The following is a 13,908-nucleotide window of genomic DNA, read 5'->3' as shown; positions in this document are numbered from 1 at the left end:
TGCTCTTATTGCCAATGGAAACAGAGATCTCCAGTGGACCAAAGACACCACACGGGCCTTTCACCAGCTAGAGAGTGCCCTCATGTCGGCTCCAGCTTTTAAACTTCCAGATGTAAGTAAACCATCCTTTCTATTTTTCCACACAAGGAATTGCCCTGGGAATATTGGCTCAGGACTTGGGTCCATCCTGAAAGGCAGTTGCTTACTTCTCTAAGCGACTAGATGCAACAGCCAAAGGATGGCCAGGTTGCCTCAGAGGTGTAGCAGCAGTTGTGCTGAATATTCAAGAGGCGCCCAAGTCTACCCTAGGACAAAAATGACTGTGCTGGTGTCCCACACAGTGTCCACAGTACTGGAAGTAAAGGGTGGCCACTGTCTTTCACCACAGAGGTTTCTGAAATACCAGGCCATCATGGTAGAGCAAGATGATGTAGAGATAGTGCTGACTAATATTGTCAACCCAGCCTCTTTTCTCAGTGGAATCAAGGAGAAGCAGTACACCATGGCTGCCTAGAGACCATTGAAGCTACCTACTCCAGCCGCCGAGACTTAAAGGACACTCCTCCGGACGATGCAGAGACCTGGTTCACTGACAGGAGCAGCTACATTACCAGGGAAAGCAAAATTGCAAAGTACACAGTGACTCCCTGCAGAGAGGTAACAGAGTCTGGACCTTTACCAACTGTTGGAAAAGAAATGAAATTTAGCAAAATATTTAATTATAGTGAGTTGTGTGTGAACTGGTTTGTTAAAAAGCAGTTTTGTAGCCGTTGAAAAGTGTGTTGAGTTTTGTGTGTAACCTAGCAGGTAGTCTTAGGGATTTAATAAATAATTAAACTAGTGCAAGAAAGTAAGAATGCTAACCTGTCTAGAGGCAGCATACAATGCTCTTAGAATAAGATAAGCAGAGGATTAATGATCTTGTTTGTGAACCAAGGAATGTATCACAAGGAGTCTGTGACCAGGCAAGGGGAACGGGGAACTGTTCCTTGGAGGCTAGGCAAGGGGAACAGGGAAACTGTTCCTTGGAGACTTTGTTGTGAATCGCATGTATAAGAGGGAAGCACCCATACGTGAATTCGGGGGCTCGGACTTTAGGGACGTGAGTCCCCCAGTTCCCCGGGCCCTTAATAAAGCACCCACAAGACTTATCCGAGTTTTGTGTCATTTATCAATCGGGCAACAGTTTTCTGGCGACCGTGGCAGGACTCCGAGGGCTGCTGGGGCGGTTCGCGTCCCGATCCACTCCAAGCCGGCACCGAGCACTTCTCGGGGAGTCATCGGTCGTGCCCGACCCCCCGCGCCTGTCGGACAAACTGCATTAGGTAAGCCCGAAGGTGCTTTATATTGGAAAAAGGTGATAATTGGATTTGGATTCGGTGGTTGGTAAAAAAAGCCTAGGCTCCGGCCATAAGACGTCTAAGGACGCAGGACCGGAACTCGCCTCCTGTTTGTTTTAGGGAAGGACGGCGAGAAGGTATATTGGTTTAAGGTATATTGGTTTATTGGGATTAATAGTGGAATTAAAGGTTGTAATATGATGTCTTTTAAAACTTTTAAAACCTTAGTGCAAGCCAATGGTAAAATACACCTGGAAATACACCATTAGGTTGTATATTGAAACGGTGGAAAAGTGAAGGGTATTATCAGGAATTGGATAAAAGTAAAATGATAGATTATTGTAATAATTGGTGGCCTGAATATGAGATTGGGGAAGCGGGATGGCCGGTGAATGGTACACTGGAATTGGGGATAATGGAATCTTTGATGCAATTTTTAAGGAGGAATGAGAAATGGGATGAAATACCATATTTGGATTTGTTTTTCGTTTTATATCGGAAAGAGGAATGGCAAAAGGAATGTGGTATTTTGGTTTTAGAAGTGAATGATGAAAGGGAGTGTGTGGGATGTAAAGAAAGAAAGGAGCGTAATTTGTATCCTTCAGTCGAGGAAGATTTGTCTTATTGTATAGCACCTCCGAGGGTTCCGGTTGCTCCTAATGTGCCCCCTGCTCCCTCTGCGGATATAGCTATAAAAACGGGATCTAGTGAGAGTGATAGTGATGGTGGTGATGGTGAAAAGAATGAGAGTGTTAAAAGAACTCCGTTAGCAGGGCGGACTCGCAAGGGAAGGAGAGGGCAGAAGGGACCACAGTTAATTGCGCCGTTAAGGGAAGCTCTGGGACCACAGGGAGAAAGGATTTTTATAAAGGTGCCTTTCTCCCCCGGGGATTTGGTAATATGGAAGAAATCAGCGGGGAGTTATCGGGAGGATCCTGAAAGGGTGGCAAGGGTGGTTAAAATGGTAATAAAGACTCAGGATCCGGACTGGAATGATTTACAGGTATTATTAGATACTATAACATGGGGAGGTTGGATCCAAACCAGTGTGCGTTTTGCCGACAATTGGGACACTGGAAAAATGAATGCCCGGTTAGAGGAGGTATGGGCATGGGAAACATGGGATTAAGGACAGCCCCAATGGGAAATGCCCCTGTGGGAGGATTCACGGGAGGACCAGCAGAAGTCGCTCAAGCACTAGTTTTGGGAAACTATCAGAATCAAAGCTGACTAGAAAAGGATTTAAGGGTAGTTTTAGAAATAGATGGAAAGGATCAAGAATTTATGGTAGACACTGGAGCTACTTATTCTGTACTCAATAGACGATTGGGACCTTTGAGTGACACAACGGTACAGGTGGTGGGGGCAACAGGGAAGCTAGAGGAACAACCATTTTTACAACCTTTAAATCTTAGGTTTGGGGGGAAGGAATTAGATCACCAATTTTTGTATATGCCAAACTGCCCCACACCCCTTCTTGGCAGAGATCTGTTGTCCCAACTTAATGTGAAAATAATATTTGAAGGGGGAAGGGTGAAATTGGAAATACCTGAGGAACAAATAGCAGGCATTTTTGTGATCAAGGAAGTGGATGCCTCTCCTATTCCAGAAGAAATTGAGCAGGCTGTAGTACCCTGGGTATGGGAGTCAGGGGTCCCCGGAAAATCTAAAGCTGCGCAGCCAGTAAAGGTGGAACTAAAGGAAGGGGCCCGACCAGTGAGGATAAAGCAATACCCCTTGAAGCTTGAGGCAAGGAGGGGAGTAGCCCCGTTAATTAAACAATTTTTGGCTCAAGGAATATTACAGGAATGTGAATCGGAGTATAATACTCCAATTTTTCCAGTAAAGAAACCTAATGGTAAGTACCGTTTGGTACAGGACTTAAGGGCTATTAATGAAATAGTGAAAGACATACATCCAGTTGTTGCTAATCCTTATACTTTGTTAACATCTATATCAGAGGAGTTTAAATGGTTCTCAGTGATTGACCTTAAAGATGCCTTCTTCTGCATCCCACTGGCAGTAGAGAGTAGGAAATATTTTGCCTTCGAGTGGGAGAGTCCTGATTTTGGGAGAAAGAAGCAGCTTATGTGGACGAGACTCCCACAGGGATTTAAATGCTCCCCTACTATTTTTGGAAACCAACTGGCCAAGGAGCTGGAGGAATGGAAGATAACCCAGGTAACAATATCCCCATCCTTGTATGTAGTCTTGCAGTACGTGGATGACATTTTTCTGGCTACTAAGGAAAGGGAAATGTGCGTGGAATTAACAATTAAATTACTCAACATGCTTGGCCAAGCAGGGTATCGGGTTTCTAAGGAAAAAGCTCAATTGGTCAAAAATAGCGTTATTTACCTCGGTTGTGAGATCACACAAGGGCAGAGACGTTTGGGAGTAAACCGAATAGAGGCAATATGTGCTATTCCTTTGCCTCGTAACCATCAGGAATTGAGATCTTTTCTAGGAATGGTGGGATGGTGTCGACTGTGGATCATGAATTTCGGTCTCCTAGCCAAGCCACTATATGAGGCCTTGAAGCAGCATCGGTTGGAGTGGACGACACAGCAAAAGAAGGCCTTCCAGGAATTGAAGCAGGCACTAAAGGAGGCCCCAGCCCTAGGACTCCCTGACGTGACCAAGGAATTCCAGTTGTACGTGAATGAGAGGCAAAAACTGGCATTGGGGGTCCTCACCCAGAAGGTGGGATCCTGGAAGAGGCCAGTGGGATACTTCTCTAAACAACTGGATTCGGTAAGTTCCGGGTGGCCCTCGTGTTTACGAGCCGTGGCGGCAACAATAATTCTTATTCAAGAGGCCCGGAAATTGACTTTGGGGGCAAAAATGAAAGTGTTTGTTCCCCATATGGTCATGGCCGTTTTGGAGCAAAAGGGGGGTCACTGGCTATCATCCAGTCGAATGTTGCAATACCAGGCCATCCTGAGAGAACAGGATGATATTGAAATAAGGACTACTAATCATGTTAATCCAGCAGAGTTTTTACGCAGTGACCAGGAAGCTGGGGGACTGGTGCATGATTGCGTAGAGGTAATTGAACAAGTATATGCCAGCAGACCCGACTTAAAGGATGAACCATTGGAAGAACCTGAATCGGAACTATACACTGATGGATCCAGTTTTGTCGAGAATGGGACTCGCTATGCCGGGTATGCAGTGGTAACATTGGATCGGGTAATAGAGGCAAAGGCTTTGTTACCTGGAACTTCGGCCCAGAAGGCAGAGGTGATTGGACTCACCAGAGCCCTGTATTTGAGCAAGGACAAAAGGGTTAATATCTGGACAGATTCTAAATATGCCTTTGGTGTGGTTCATGTACATGGGGTGTTATGGAAGGAAAGGGGGCTTTTGAATTCACAGGGAACCAACATCAAGCACCGGGAAGAAGTGCTACAGCTACTGGATGTGGTACACAGTCCCAAAGCAGTTGCAGTAATGCATGTTAGAGGACATCAGACTGCGGAAGGAGACGTTTACAGAGGAAATCGATTTGCTGATGTTACAGCTCGGCAAGTGGCACGGGAAGTATGGACTCAAATGGCATTGGTACCGGTAAGAACAAATCCGGCTACCCCATACCTGAATCAGGAGCCCAAATATTCAATAGAAGATGGAAAACTAATAAACTTGCTAGGGGCACAGAAGAATCAACTTCGGTGGTACGTTACACCAATGGGACAAATAGTGGTACCTACCCGCATAATGAAATTTATTTTGGAATCAGAACATAATAAATGTCATTGGGGGGCAGAAGTATTGGTAAAATTTTTGAAGAATGAGATAATCTCTAATCAGATGTTAACAATGGCAAAAAGAGTTAATGCAATGTGCCCAGTATGTTTGAAAAATAATCCAGTTGTTAGGAGACAAATACAAATGGGAAAGTTGCAAGTCGGGCCACAACCAGGAGATTACTGGCAAGTTGATTTTTCCGAATTGCCTAGGGCACAGGGATACAGATACTTGTTAGTGTACGTATGTACGTTCTCAGGGTGGCCGGAAGCTTTTCCATGTAGAACTAATCAGGCTAAGGAGGTGGTAAAAACCTTGTTAAAAGAAATAATACCAAGATTTGGAGTACCTTTAGGATTGTCATCAGATAGGGGTCCACATTTTATAGCCGGGGTAGTGCAGGAATTAGCACGAATGTTAGATATAACCTGGAATTTGCATACCCCCTGGAGACCTCAGTCTAGTGGGCAGGTGGAAAGGATGAATCAAACCCTGAAAGGACAAATCAAAAAGATTTGCCAGGAAGCTAAACTGCACTGGCCTCAAGCTTTGCCTTTGGCCCTACTCAAGATTCGAATTAAACCAAGGGAAAAGGTAGGCGTAAGTCCATATGAGATATTATATGGCAAACCATATCATGCAACTGTATTAAAAGGGGAGGTACATGTGAGTGGGGACCAGGCGATTGCAGAGTATGTTATGTCACTTAATAAGATCTTGAATTCTTTAAGAAATACGTTACAGTAAAATAGACCGCTCACGCTGGAGAATTCTGTCCACGACATCCAGCCTGGGGACCAGGTGTACATCAAGAAGTGGATCACGGATTCGCTACGGGAATCATGGAGCGGACCCCACCAGGTGATGATGACTACCTACACAGCGGTGAAGGTCCAGGGGATGGATGCTTGGATCCATTACACCAGGGTAAAGAAGGCACCGTTCCAGTGGGAAACCCAGATAGTGTCTCCAACCCGGATGATCTTCCGCGCAAAGCCGCCTTCCTAATTATATTACTTCTAGTGATCATGAGACTATTACCCGTTCAAGGGTCTACTCTAGTACAGGTTGAAGAAACAAAGGTTACAGTCATGGAAGGGATGGATGTTCAATTAACTTGTGTTATCTTTGACAGCCAGAAAGTTGAGGCCGATGAAGTTATTGCAATATGGCAACAGGGGGCTGAAAGAAGCCGAGGCAAGATAGGAGTCGGTTGGGATCAGGATAAACAACAAGGAAACACGGTACTGAATCTTACCAAGGTAACCACAAACAATACGGGAGAATATACATGTTTGGTCAAAATACGGGATAGTTTTGATTACAAAAGAGTGAGTATGAGGGTTTTGCCATGGACAGGGGATTGTGCTGAAAACATAAAGGTTAATCCAGTATCAATGGCAGTGGACATGTGGGATGGGCCACCTCTCAGAATAAATTGTTCCTTCCTAGTAAGATCAAGATATCAAAGGAACCTTTGGGTCAAATGGTGGAAGCAAAATAGGGAAGTGACCTGGGACAGAATAGAGGACGGGACCAATTGGTGGGGAAAGGAAGGCAAAGGTTGTGGGTGGTCGAGTGTCACTAATCCTAGAATAGGAAATGCATGGTGGAGGCATGACAGAATGATGTTATCCTTACAGAGATACGGTAGGAGTAGGCGGGAGGTTAATGATACAATAGAACGAAATACTGAGCAGGAAAATTTAGTGGTAGGATTAATCAGAGATTTTGGGATCATGCAGAATGTGACTAAAATAACAGCTTGCCTGCCATTGCCACAGGCTGCAAGTGAACCAATTCCCTGGGGAATAATACCAGTAACCAAAATGCCTGAAACATTCAAGAATGTTTCATGGTCCTGCCAGTCAGTTCCCAAACCAGTAGATGTATGGAGGGATTTGTGTATGACCATTCGGGCTATGACTAGAGAGGAATGTGAAAAGAAATCCAATCATTATGGTTGGATTCAAAATACCAGGAGGTGTTTAATTGCAACCCCAATAGATGAGCCATGCAATACAGTACGAATAAGAACGAAATCCCAACAAAATGAGATGAGTTGTCAGAATGTCACACAGAATTTTGACACCTGGAATAGTTGGAAGACATTATGGGGACCTAGTGTTTTGGAACACTATAATTACCTTGGGGAAGTACAATGGTGCATCCAATGGTCAGGAGTAAAGAATCAGTCACATTATAGGGCCCTTATCACGTCTACATCTTCCCGAGAGTTCAGACCGCAGAAAGAGGATTGGAATTGTACTGAGGTTTTTACATGTGATACACCGGAAGACCGAATCGGATTGGTACCGGTGAAAATGGCATTAAAGTGGGGATGCGAGTGTAGGGGGTATGATCACACGGTTAGCAGAGAGTCCATGGATGGACCTATAGATTGCAGATATACTACTGTGCATAGCCCTGGAAATCTAGTCTGGGTGTTGGGACACAGACAGTGGACCACACATTTACCTCTAGATGGATCAGTAACACAAATCACCCTAGGGGTTCCCACATTGTGTCCATACTGGAAACAGAACAGATTGATCCAAAGGAAAGGACTCAGAAAGAGGGAAGAATCCCTAGAGGAGCAGTGGCATGAACCTGGCTCAGGAGTGCAATTTGGATGGATATTGGAGTCATTATTCCCTCTGGTAGCGACATATCGAAACAGGGAAATGCTCAACAATTTGTTAGGACAGACAGAAAGGTTGGCAGCAGCTACTAAGAAGGGATTTAAGGATCTAAATTTGCAATTGCAAGCTACATCAAGAATGACCCTACAAAACAGAATGGCATTGGATTTGCTACTGTTAAAGGAACATGGAGTTTGTGGTTACCTGAGTAGGAGAATAGATCATTGCTGTGTACACATTCCAAATGTTACACTTGAAGTTGAGAAAGATATTTCTCAACTGGCAGAAGTGGAAACAAAAACCAAGGAAATTGAAAGGGAAGCACAGCATAAATGGATAGGAGAAGTATTTGATTCTTTGGGGCTTCACCTGTCTGGCTGGATTATGTCTGCTATACAGTATGTACTAATGTTTTTAGTATTTCTAGTGACTATATGGATTGTATATAGATGCCTCTTAGGTGTGATCGAAAAGGAAAAGAGGCGATCTCTCCGGTTGCTGAAGGCGATGACCCGTGGGCGGCAGAATGAAGAACACTCCCCACCTCGTTATGAAGATGTTACTGTCAATACTGTTGATTGAGCATCCTTGCAGCAGGACTGAAGGATGCTCAAAAGGGGGGAAATGTTGGAAAAGAAATGAAATTTAGCAAAATATTTAATTATAGTGAGTTGTGTGTGAACTGGTTTGTTAAAAAGCAGTTTTGTAGCCGTTGAAAAGTGTGTTGAGTTTTGTGTGTAACCTAGCAGGTAGTCTTAGGGATTTAATAAATAATTAAACTAGTGCAAGAAAGTAAGAATGCTAACCTGTCTAGAGGCAGCATACAATGCTCTTAGAATAAGATAAGCAGAGGATTAATGATCTTGTTTGTGAACCAAGGAATGTATCACAAGGAGTCTGTGACCAGGCAAGGGGAACGGGGAACTGTTCCTTGGAGGCTAGGCAAGGGGAACGGGGAAACTGTTCCTTGGAGACTTTGTTGTGAATCGCATGTATAAGAGGGAAGCACCCATACGTGAATTCGGGGGCTCGGACTTTAGGGACGTGAGTCCCCCAGTTCCCCGGGCCCTTAATAAAGCACCCACAAAACTTATCCGAGTTTTGTGTCATTTATCAATCGGGCAACACAACAGGTACCTCTGCACTGAAGGCTGAGATAAATGCATTGACCCATGCCTTAGAAACAGCAAAAGGCATTCAGAGTCGTGCATGCACATGGAACCATCTGGAAGGAGAGGGGACTGCTGACCTCACAGGGAAAGAAGAGACAATCCAGCTGCTGGGAGCAGTTCAGCTACCTGAAAAAGCATTTTAAGGCACACCAGAGAGTGAGCTTAATATTGGAGGAAAGAAATGAGCTGGTGGATGGAGAGGCAAAGAAAGCAGCAAAGTGTGAGGTCCTCAAAAGTAAGTCATAATACAATAATACTAATCAAAAGGGACGTACAATTACAAGGGGTGGACTACCATTGAAAGAGAGCTAGTAATCCCTTCCCATTTTCGTGGTTACTAGTGAAGGAAGAGCACTAGAAAACACACTAGGGCCTAACTACTTAAAAGCTTTTTATAGTGTGTGGCTCCTTTCTCAAAATGACCAAGGCTGCAAGTGATACAGAGTGCATTGAAATGAAGTGTTGACTTTGAAGTAGTAATTTCCACAGGCTTTCTAGAACACACATCTGATTGAAACAATCGTTGTATCGTTGTCAGGAATTTATATGCCACTATCACTCACGTAAGCCGACAATGTGATCCTTGCCTCCAGACTAACCCCAAAATACCCTCCGGCCGAAACTGGGTCAGACTGGGAGAGGCCATGGGCCTGTACAGCAGTGGCAAATTAACTTTTCAGAACTCCCAAGGAAAGGGGGGTATCAGTATTTACTGGTATTAATAGATACATTTTCAGGGTGGCCAGAAACATTCCCCACCGGAACTGTCAAAGCTCAAGAGGTGACCAGATTATTTTTACAAGAAATAATACCACACTTCAGAGTTCCAGCCATGATATCCTCAGATAAAGAATCACATTTCATTTCCAAAATAGTGCAACAGATTAGTAGCCATCTGGGCATAGATTAGGAACTTCACACCCCATACCCTGCGAAGGGACGATCACAGCTCCTCTCCCCCCAAAAAAGCTTCTCTTAGGGAGCTCAGAGATATCAGGGGTTCGTGTCCGGGATCTGCCGGCTCCAAACACTCTCCAAAACATCTTACTGGAGACCCCTGGCTGGAGTTATTTGGGAATTTAGCTACTTCAACTGGGCTTCTTGTGGGACTTTCAGCAGCCTTGTGTTCCTCATCTCAGGGAGAATGAACCTTATCAGCCTTGCTGCTAACATTTGCTCCCTTTCCTCCCGTGGTTTTAACAGACTTTTCAAGGAAGGACAAAAAAATATTTTCTTTTTCACTGGCAACCCACAACAGCCATCAGTTTTTTCTTCATCAGTTCTCCCATAAGTTCCCCAGGAGGAAGGAGGGACTGTGTCCAAGTTTCCAAGAGTTCTTCCAGAAAAAACCACAAGCTCCTGAGTGGAGTGAATCATGCTATTGTCAAAGGCACTTGGGGTCAGACCACAGAGCCCTGAACACACTGTGCCAAAATAATGTCACAGTCTGGTTACATGAATTGTTAGAGAGATGCCTCTGCTCCAAAAAAGGTGCTAACAAGACCAAATCCAAAGTGGATTTTATTGAACAGTAAATGTGAGGTAGAGAGAGAGAGGGAAAGAAAGAGAAAAGGGGGAGAGCAAGGGAATGACAGGGACAGAGACCTCCACTGGAGCAGGGCAAGTGTGAAATTGTCCCCTGTGTGTGTGGCCTTCCCAGGGTGGGGGTTTTACAGCTGAGCCAGTTTGGGTAAGGGGGGTGGTGTTCACCCCCTGAGCAGGGATTACCCCACTGTTTCAGGTTGCAATGCAAGATGTAACCAAATGCATGTTTTCAATCACCATCTTCATCAACTGCTATGAACAGGTGGGGCAGTGTTCTTTATCTCTTCCATGACTCACCCCTGATAATGCCCTCCAGGGGAGATATCTTCTGTGAATGGGCCACTGAGTGTCACTGCAGGGCTGATAAAATTCCATCCTCCCATTGTGGGATGCTCCACCCAGGGGGAGGATCCAAGCATTCCTACCTTGATATAAGCTGAGGCTTGCAACACCAGGAACACCTTGCCTACTGGATTCCCAGAGGACAAGAACTCCATAACCACCCCTGGACCTCCAGAGGAAGACCAGACCCTTCTACAGCATCACTTCTTGGACAGAATCATGTTCATCACTCCAACAGGACTGCAGCCACAATTTCATGGGACTACTGCCACCACCCTGAGCACCAGGGTGTCAGGTTATATCCTGACTCTGTCCGTTTAAGGCAGTGTTTCTGTATCATTGCCTTGATCTTCATTTTCTTATTAAATTGTAATTCTGACTTAGACTCTCTCGCCAGTTTGCCTTCAAACCACTACATAATTTAGTATGCTCAACCCTTGCTTTCATCCCAAAACAGGATTTTCCATTCCCAAAACTTGGCCAGACAGAGGAGGTGGCTGCGAGGAAGAGGAAGATGCCCCAGGAGCCCCAGAAAGGTGAGGAGGAAGTCAGTGCCCCTTTCCTCCTCTCTCCTGCTCCATCTCCCAGCCCAGCACAGCCCCCGGCTGCAGGACAACCCTGCTGCCAACGCCGTCCTGATAGTGATGCACTGGGGGGAATCTCCTTCCCCTTCCCTCTGGCACAGAGGCAAATCCCATCCTCTCCTTGTCCTTCCTTCCCCGGAGAAGGAGCTGAGGATGGAAACCAGGGAGGACAAATCCCCACGGCAGAACCTCGTGGAAGAGGTCATTTTGAGTGACTCCACAGTGCAGAATTCCAATGGGGAGGAAAAGTCACAGAGATCCTGAAGGAGCAAGGGCTCCAAACCCAGCCCAGGGAGCTCTGAGGAGGAAAGACCCACTCTGAGCCAGGAAGGTGGACAGAGCTTCAGCCAGAGCTCAGAGCTGGTGGTCCATGAGCAGCTTCATGGTGGGGAGAAGCCCCACAAGTGCTTGGAATGTGGGAAGAACTTCAGACAGAGCAGCATCCTGATCAGCCACCAGATGATCCACACTGGTGAATGGCCTTACGAGTGTGGGGAGTGTGGGAAGGGCTTCAGCTGCAGCACCCACCTCAGCACACATCAACGCGTCCATACCAGAGAGAAGTCCTACGAGTGTCCCCAGTGTCAGAAGAGGTTTCAGAGCAGCTCCAATCTCCTCCAGCACCACCGGATTCACACAGAGGAGAGGCCCTTCCACTGCCCCGACTGTGGGAAGAGCTTCCAGTGCAATCTAATCAGGCACCAGTGCATCGACACTGGGGAGATGCCCTACGAGTGTCCCCAGTGTGGGAAGAGGTTTCAGACCAGCTCCAATCTCCTCCTGCATGAGCGCATTCACACGGATGAGAGGCCCTTCCTCTGCCCTGACTGCGGGAAGGGATTCAAGCACAAACTCCACCCTCATCACCCACCGGTGCATCCACACTGGGGAGAGGCCCTACGAGTGTCCCCAGTGTGGGAAGAGCTTCACCAGCATCTCTCACTTGACCTGACACCAACGAAGGCACCAGTAAGGGAAACCCTGCTAATGCTCCAACTGCAGGAAGAGCTTTATGCACGGCTCCAACTCTGTGCCCCACAGAAGGATCCATGTTGGTCAGATCCCTGGTGATCCACATTACCTGTGATCCATGTTGGGAGGACACTTGGCTGGTTATCCTTTTGGTTTGGCCCTAATTTTCTTCTGATTTGTCTTTATTGCTTAAAAAGACCTGAAATAGGATTAAAGGAAAGTTATTTATTAAAGATGTCTGAAATCCCACCCTATAACAGGTATTTCAGATGGAATTTATTGTTTAAAGACATATTCTGGGGGATTAGTGGGTTCTTGGAGGATTTCAGGAAGTGTTCTCCACCTCTTTGTGCTCCAAAAGTCATAATGGATTGATCTGTCACCTCAAAATGTCTCAATCCCACTGTAAACAACTCAATCTTACCTCAAAAGGGCTCAGTCCCACCTCAAATTGGCTTGTTCCCACCTTATAAAAAACTCAGTCCAATGCCAAAATTACTCAGTTCCACAGCCTCCAGGGTGAGATGGGATTGGAAGGAGATTGGGAGAAGTGGGATCCAAATTTAGGGGCATGGCTTGGGGATTGTCTGGGGCTGGGTGGGTGGGATGTATTTTGATAGTAAATAAAACTTTCAGAATATTGATTTCTGTCCCATTCATTTTCTGTCAGTTCTAGTTTGTTTTTCAGAGTGCCACCTTCACAGCTGATTGTGTTTGTGCCCTCCTTTCTCTCCTGCCTCTCTTTCCCTGCTCTGTTTCTCTCTCAGTGTTTCCCATTACCAGGGCAGCTCCCACCAAAGACCTTGCCCTGATTTAATTCCCCATCCAGGAGCTACAACAACCATGGGTGAAGTTATTAAAGTGGGCAGTGAAATGTCAGTCTAAGATCTTGCTCCACTTGGCTTTTGGCTCCTTCTTAAAAGCTTTTCCTTTCAGGGCAGGAACATCTTTTCCTGGCTGGGAACTGGAATTCCAGCCCCTGGCAGTGTGTGCCATGGATCCCAGAGGGGCATTCCCAGGGTTCCCAGGGTGCTGCTCCTGCCGTGCTCCCAAGGAGCTGTGCAGGGCCGGGGACAAGGTCCAGCAGCTCTGTTGGTTCTGCAGTGCCACAACGGCCCCTGATTCCATGAGTTTCCCTACTGCCAACAGCGGTTCCTTGGTTCCCATGATGCTCTGCTGTGTCACCATGGGAATTTGGTGCCATGAAGTTCTTCAGTGTCACAATGGCCTCTCTCACTCCATGAGCTTCACATGTGTCACAATGGACTTCTTGGATGGGCAGTGTCACCATGGACCATTGGCTCCAGGCAGCCCTGCTGGGTCACCATGGACTCCTTGGTTCCATGAGGTTCTGGGGGTGTCTCCATGGTCTCCTTGGATCCACAGTGTCACAATGGACCACTGGATCCACGTGGCCCTGCTGTGTCACCATGGCCCCTTGGTTCCATGGGACCCCAGGATCACAACTGACTCCTTGCTTCCACATTGCCCCCTCAGTGCCAAAATGGCCCCTTCATTCCAAGAGGAACACAAAAATTTTGTAGAAACTTTGAAAAGTCCT

At 46.2% G+C, this 13,908-nt stretch overlaps 1 pseudogene; it reads left to right on the top strand.

The window, feature by feature from the left end:
* Positions 1 to 12,327, top strand: part of LOC131096532 (zinc finger protein 189-like) — a 435,229-nt pseudogene extending 422,902 nt beyond the window's left edge.
* Positions 12,328 to 13,908: the final 1,581 nt, after the last annotated feature.

Source organism: Melospiza georgiana, unplaced genomic scaffold, assembly GCF_028018845.1.
Source record: "Melospiza georgiana isolate bMelGeo1 unplaced genomic scaffold, bMelGeo1.pri scaffold_51, whole genome shotgun sequence".
NCBI lineage: Eukaryota > Metazoa > Chordata > Aves > Passeriformes > Passerellidae > Melospiza > Melospiza georgiana.
The sequence above is the reverse complement of the archived record's forward strand: the minus strand, read 5'-3'. Positions and strand labels throughout refer to the sequence as shown.